Source organism: Thermobia domestica, chromosome 3 (genome assembly GCF_964235325.1).
Source record: "Thermobia domestica chromosome 3, izTheDome1.hap1.1, whole genome shotgun sequence".
Taxonomy (NCBI): Eukaryota; Metazoa; Arthropoda; class Insecta; order Zygentoma; family Lepismatidae; genus Thermobia; species Thermobia domestica.
Genome location: NC_137456.1, coordinates 5654126 through 5662038, shown reverse-complemented (window position 1 = coordinate 5662038; position 7913 = coordinate 5654126).

Sequence of the window (7913 nt, the reverse complement as noted above, 5' to 3'; positions counted from 1 at the left end):
TCGATGCTACAAAATTCGTACGTAATAATCGAGAATAATCATGCCTCCCTCTCGAATGATGTTTAGGGTATTCTTTTTATATATTGACTTGACATTGTTTTCCAAGGAAGGTTCAGAATTTTTTGTATGAATAGTTTTCAAATGCATTGCTATTTATAATAAGGTTTATGTTATTAGAAGTTAATCCTGACACATCTAATTACTACGTTAATGCAACATTTCATTTCAATGCATTTGAGAGAGGACATATTGGGTCACATTGCGATAATTGATTTTAGAATTTATATATTCTCATTTTTCTCTAAGAAAAAACTGTTCGCACTGATGAGCGGTTAGGAAGTTCCAACTCGACCGCGTGTGTTCAGGTGATGCAAATGTTATCGAATGGTGGTTTTCGAGATAGGAGGTTGATGTCCTGTTACAGTTCGGCTAAAACCGTGGTCTTCGTTGTGGCTAGAATTTTGCGAATATGACCATAACATTTACGTTTATTTTATTCCTTGGTACATAGGTTACGCCTCTTTCGCTTTTTTGTGTCGCTTTTTTTGCGTATTTATTTCAGCTCTGCCACGGTGAAGAATGATTTTTTTTAATATTTACATTTTTGTTATATTCGAAGCTGGGGACGGCAGACAAAAATATAGGTACTGTAAAATGAAAATATGTGCATGTGACTGAACTAAGCACAAATAAAAATAAATTAAAATTAACTTGAGGAGTAAATTACAAAGCTTAACAAAAGTGTGTAAAGAATGTAATGAAACTTAGTATAATTTATACTACATTAAAAGTAACATTAGAAGACTACAAACAGACAAATAAATGTTTACTCCATAAATTTATGGCGGCTTTTACGTAAACAAGCTGGCGACACGATTAATAAATTGTTATTTACTCACAATAATCTTTGACTGGTTAACTTCTTCAGGAACGTTCTGGTTCTGGTGTTGAGTTTTAATTGGATGCAAAGGTTTATAATAGGCTTTATAAATAGGGAATTGAACTGGTTTGCATTAATACACTTACAGCTATACAATAATTATTTTAAAATTTTAATTGTGGGGAATTAAATTGATGCACAGTTTTTAAATACATACGAGTGTAAGCTAGTATCTTTGTATACGAGAAATAGTGTGTGCAACACGATGTGTAATACGTTAGTAATTATAACATTATTAATAAAAGAAAATTTTACTTTTATGAACACTGAGTTTTCTTTTATACTTGGGAACTAGGTACTTGATTTTTGATTAATAGTTTAGTTTTTGATGCTCAGCCCATTCAGGAGAGCACATATAAAGCAACGGTGCGAATTAACTTAGAATGGCACACCCGACTTATGATTAAGGGCGGCGTGCAGTGCAACGACCAAAACGGGTCGTGAGTTAATGTTAGCAGAATTACCACTGGAGATTTTTTCCTGCAAACCATGGTTTGTATATGGTTAGTCTTGTTTAGGAGCAGAATTATTATTTAATTAACGCTTAATTATAGCAGTGCGTGGGCAAAAGGTAACAGTTTTGCAAATTAGATACAAAGAAAGAGTTGTTTGAAATGCATATATCACGTGATCGGTTTTTTTGCTGTATAACGATATTTGACCATAGGATTGGAATTAAGTTCACTAATATAGACGCATAATATGTTAAACTGATGAAAGAACTTTTAAGATTGTGCTTTTATATACGAGGCTCGGTTAATAAAGTTTAAAATTAACACTGTTTTTTAAAATCTTTTTTTAAATTTAGAAAAATGAGCTTGGAGTTCGTGATATGGCAGTCTGTTTTCTGACATTAACAACAACACGCTCTCCAATCACAATAGCTAAGAACAAATCTGGCATCTCGGAGGAGTATCCAGACAAACACCTAAATGGAGTAAAGAGGAACTTTGCTTTGCAAACTGTATTTACAGAACAAACTAAAAAGGATTTGGCCTATTTCTAATGCTGATAATCTGATAAGAAATTCTATGCTTAAGTCAAGTAAAGAGGAACTTTGCTGCAATAGAGATGGAGCAGGGACGGAGCAATTATGATCCCCCAAAAGAGAATGATATTCCGTGTTTCGTATTCAAAAATACATCGAAAAAGCATACATTGTAATCATTGTAAATATTTCAGTTTGTGTACAAAATATTTTAAAACGTGGAGTAAAAGAAATACCTGATTGATGTACGACTTTGAAGAATGATGGGAAATATCAGAAAATGCTGAACTAGTGACCGAAATTGTGCCACCATTAATCAATAGACACGAATGTTGGTATGATACACCACAACCGAGAAACTTATTGTTAGATCTGTACCTGTAAATTACAGCTACGACAAATGAATGGAATGGAAGCAGATTTTCTTCTTTAACAATGTTTGCTACATCAGCTCGACAAGAGTTACATGCAAGAATAATTTAATACATCTTATCTCCAAGAAGGCTTTGCTCCCTGGAAATATACAGCGTGTGCATAAAAATACTAGTATACTTTAAAGGGGTGGTACATTGCTTTTGATAATCGTAATGCACTGAAATTGGTTACATTTTAAAGAAAAATCAAATATTTTTACTATAATACATAGACATTGAATGTTGGGTCCATGAGTGGCAATGCAGACAACCAGACGATATTCCCATTACTTGTTCCACAATTCCCACATTGACATATAGTCTTCCTGAATGGTCTTTCCTTTGATGACATATGCAGCCACGATTCACAAGATCACGGTATCACTGCAAAATTGTGTGTAGGAGCCTGATATTGAAACCATCGCCTGAAAGCATGCTGAACCTGCAATAGATTCTGTGTACTGTGATATTATAGAACACAGAAATTACCTGCTTGTGGGGTCACCAAACTCCTGAAAACTTATTCGTTAAGAGCAACACAACACAACGAAAGGAAATAAATTTACGTTAGTCCATTAAAGCATAACAGTACAAAAACATAAAAACTTCCTAATTTATCCCAGCAGAAGTATAAACTGCCTGTTAAACATCCAACAATGAACCCATATCAATTAGTCACAATGTAAACATGAGAGAATTTACTTTATCTGTGTTTGATTCGGTCGATTATTAGCATTGTTGTACATTGTTGACAAGTACATTAATTTTTCTCTCAAATGTGACCAATTTCATTTAAAAAACGATTATCCAGAGTGACTTAATACCACTTTAAAATATGATAGTATTTTTATTAACACGCTGTACTAGAAGGATTATGCATATTTTTATAACTTCTTCACAACTACAGCAAACTAAAGCTTAGAACTGACGCCTGTCAGGGTAGTAGTTCCGTGTCAGAAATTGATTAATTTATCATTGTCCATGATCCCTTCAAGATTGACCGTAAGTAGTGGAAACACCTTCTATAAATTATATTAAAATATCATATTTATACCACTATATTAGCGAATGGTCGAACTGTAATAAAATCCCTATCCCTTTCTCTCTTCAGTTCCTCCTTTTTAGACGGCTTCTTGCAACGAGTGAACAACAGAATTACTGCGTATTCAATCAGGGCTCCGGAAACAAATGTCATGCAGACGATCATCCATATTTCAATGGGCTTCACGGAGAAAGACGCACCCAGACCCTGTCTGCAAATACATTAAAAAACCATATAATTATTTTATCATATAATCTTATGTACTGAAACCTATAAATTGAAGGAAGTACATGCAGCATTATCGACACTACGTATAAAGTACCAATCTTCTAAGAAAATATTTTATTAATTATTTGAATTATATTTCCTAGCTCATAAAATATATTGAGTTGAGATCCAATTTAGAAATTAACAAGGCGATAATGCCATTGTGAACGTCGTCATTAAAAAATACCCTAACATGACTACTCATTTATATTCTTCCCCAAAATTTTGTAAACTCAGGCATTGTGTTTTCTATAGTTATTTCGAGAATGTACAGAAGAAATAGTAGAAAGTTTCATTGTAACTATGTTAGGGCAGAATCTGGTATAGTTTGGTGCACATGCCGGTTAGCCAGCGATAGAGGATACTTTCTACTAAGAGGGTGCATAAATTGTCCACCGTGCTTCAAGCGATACAGGAACTCTCCACAACGACAGGCAATACAGGGCTGTCCACCATGCCTCAAACGATACAGAAACTTCCCACCACACCAGGCAATAGAGGACTTTCATTTTACCACCTTGCATAAAGTGATACAAGAAACATCCACCCCACCATATGTGCTACAGTACACCCTTTTGTCAATTACAAATATCGTACTAGTTTGAAAATACCGACTGCGCCAAATGTTATTCTCCTTTCGAACTTCTGTGAACTTAAATATAATATTATTATATTTATTCAAAAGCAGTTTACCATGTTTTACTATCTATTTAACACTTACTTGTTTATACGTGAAACAACAACAGCTTGAAACCCTAATTACTAATTACAACAAGGATCTTATAAAATAGAGGATCTACCCTTACCACAATATCTTGAAGCCGTACGTCACAGTTTCGCCACCCCTACTCTGCCCACTCCGCCCAATAGGATCGCAATGTTTTGAGCCAACAATCATGGCGGAAACGAAAGTATCCAATCAGACAATGGCAGAAACGAGAGAAGCCAATCACACGTGCCGATGCTCAGTTGTTTTTTTGGCTTCATCGATTTAATAGGATGAAGATACATATGGGCAGATCCTCTATTTATAAAATCCTTGAATTACAAGCCATAACCAGAAACTTCTATATCAATCTTGTCTTCTTCTCTTCTTCTTTTTTAAAAAAGGCATGTGCGCTAAACTGTAGATGATTCTGCCCTAAGAAACTAGAAGGGAGAGGAACATTACAAGGGAAGGGGGCTTGATGGTGGAACAAGGAAGTGGAAGTACAAATAGAAAATAGATTAATAAAAGACAATATGAAACATGTAGTATGGAAGATGATGGCATACAAGCTATAAAATAAGTAGGTGAAAAGCGCTATAGCAATATCAAAAACAAAGACCATAGACAAAGCTTATGCGTAATTGGAAAATGAAGTATATACAGACCAATAATTGGAATAGTCAAAGCAAGAGATAAATCATGCAAGGACATCACAGCAATCAAACAGATAAGTCAACGAGGGTAAAGTGCTGCAGGACCAGCAGAAGGTACTAAATGAGGAGATTTAGATACATATGGCAACAGACACAGAGGTAGAAGAGATAAGCAGGATGAATAAGTAGTAAACATAATTGAAAAGTAAAAAGTTCAAAAACAGTCTATGCTGATTCAAGCTCGATAGACGTTTTGACAACTACTCAGAAGAGGAGGAATAGATATCCTGTGAAATAACATGAAAACGTATTAAAAGCAGGCGTTTATACCAGATAAATGGAGGAAAATCATATTAATACCAATTAATGTAGGCAAAAATGAAATTCAACACTGAGGGAACTACAGAAAAAATAATCATCGTGTCATGAAGATCTGGAAGAAGAATACGACATAATGCCTGGATGCGAAACAACTGATGCGATCTTTACACGGAGGCAGTTGATAGAACGATATAGGGAGATAAATTTGGAACTATATGTAGTTTACATTTTCTTGGAAAAGACATACAACAGAGTGCCAAGACAAAAGCTATGGCGATATATGACAGAGAAGTTTCTGAAAAATATGTAAGAAACATATACCAAGGAGTAGAGAGCTAAGTGAAGAATAGTGCCCCTACTCCGTCGCATTTCTTCAATTTGGTAAGAGATGTACTAACAAAGTGGTCTAAGAATTAAAGCAACGTCGAATATGTTGTTTGCGGTCTAAAGAAAATAAACTGGGAGAATAGACAGGACGTTGAAAGGAGAGGCACGAAGATAAGTAGAACAAAAAGAAAATATATAATTCTCCATGATGGAAAGAAGATCTTCCTAAAGCTACAGGGAGAAAGGCTATTAACTATCTCGAAATTTCAGTATATTGAATTAATATGTGTGGAGCATTACATACAGTAACCCAACATAGAATACACTTTAGGTGGCTAAAATATAGAAGAACTAGCAGAATAAGACCAGCCATGATATACAAAGTGAAACGTAGGTAAACATAAGCTCCCAGGAAAAGAATATGGAAAGAGAAAAGAATATTAAGATTGATTTACAACATGACGAAGGAGAACTGAATAAGCAGCGATTATATAAGAGGAATAGATAAGGTAGGACTCTGAGTAAAATGTTTCAGGAATCACGTTTAAATGTTTTGCGCCTGTAGAACGAAGAGACTAATACAATGTGGGTAACCCAGGTGAAAGGAAGACAGAAAAACGGAAGATGAGATGGAACAACAACATACAAAATAATCTAAGGGAGAGAAAATGGAGGATAGAGAACGCACAGACTAGAAGAGAGTAGAGAAAAAGAATTAAAGGGAAGGGCTTTGACCATTTCAAAAATTTGTCGTCTTATAAAATAGTTTCAAACCTATCAAATACGGAAATTGTCCGGAAAGTAGTAGGACTAAATGCAAATAAGAAATATTCACAATTAAGACATATCGACTTAATATCTTTCAAAATATGACCCTCTTTCATCAACACAGCGTTTCCAGTGACTCTGAAAATCACTAAAGACTCCCTGCAACGAAGAAACTGGAATGCACTTCAGCTCCCTAGTTTCGGCCTCTTGAATGGCCACGAACGTGTCGTGATCGTCTTTTCATGGCTCTTTTCAGTCCGAGGAAGAAGAAGGAGTCTGCAGGAGCAAAATCTGGACTTATGGTGACTGCGGAAGCAGTGTGATGCCATGTTTGTCAGGAAGTCCATGACAGGAAACATGGTGCGCTCGGCGCATTGTCGTGAAGACGATTGCATGATCAATTGATTGCTGGACGAACGCGGGCGACTCGTTTTCGGTCAGAGTTAAACGATTTCGAACTTTCACTAAGTTTTCGTCACTTTTTGAGTTGAAGGTCGTCCTGATTGTTGCTGATCTTCAACTTGCTCTCTTCCTTCCGGAAAGAATTTGTGCCACTTAAAAACACTTGACCGACCCATGATATTACTACTCTGAGCAGTCTTGATCATGTCATGGCTCTCACTCGCGGTTTTGCTCAGTTTGACGCAAAACTACACCGCGTAACGTTGATCTAACATTCATTGTGGAGACCACAACGTATCTTCAAAGTGGTTTACCTTAAAATTGATATCTACATTAAGTTAAAACCTTGACACTACTAGTGACTGGTGTACTGGTAGCTAAGCCTCCACCACTAAACAAGCTCAATACCATCCCCCTCCTTCACTACGTTTTGGCGGAAACAAGTCAGTCCTACTACTTCGCGGACAAACCCTGTACTTGCATATTAATTGCAATTTTAGGGCAATATTTGACACATCCAGAAAATTATTTGTAACTGTGACAATGAAATAACATATAATTAATGAATCTGTAACATTTATTATATAGTGCATCCATACCTGAGTGAGTTGAACATGGTAACTAGCGTCAATAGCGTTGTCATGATTAAGGCGATTCTACCAGGTACAGTTTCAGGGTCGATAACGAAACTACACCACGAGACAACCACGAGCAAACCACTAGGAAAATATGTCATCAGCAAATGGTTCATCAGATCTCGACGTAAGTATATAGTAAGATATATTATTTTCGGCATAGCATCTGTTTGAAAGAAACATATTTGGAAAAGGATTATACTTTCTCTTTGAACAAACAATGCATATTCAAGGTTACATTTCCTAATCAAGTACGATGGACTAATTTAACGACACATACTTCTATATATTGGATTTAAATTGGGGTAACAATTAAGTGTCGTTCACTCTATGAAAATATTTAATTTTAAAAGTACAGTAGGACGTCGAAAATCCGAGCGTCAACAATCCGAAATATCAAAAATCCGAACGCGGTCGCTACAAACTAGGGACAGTACACTAATTCAAT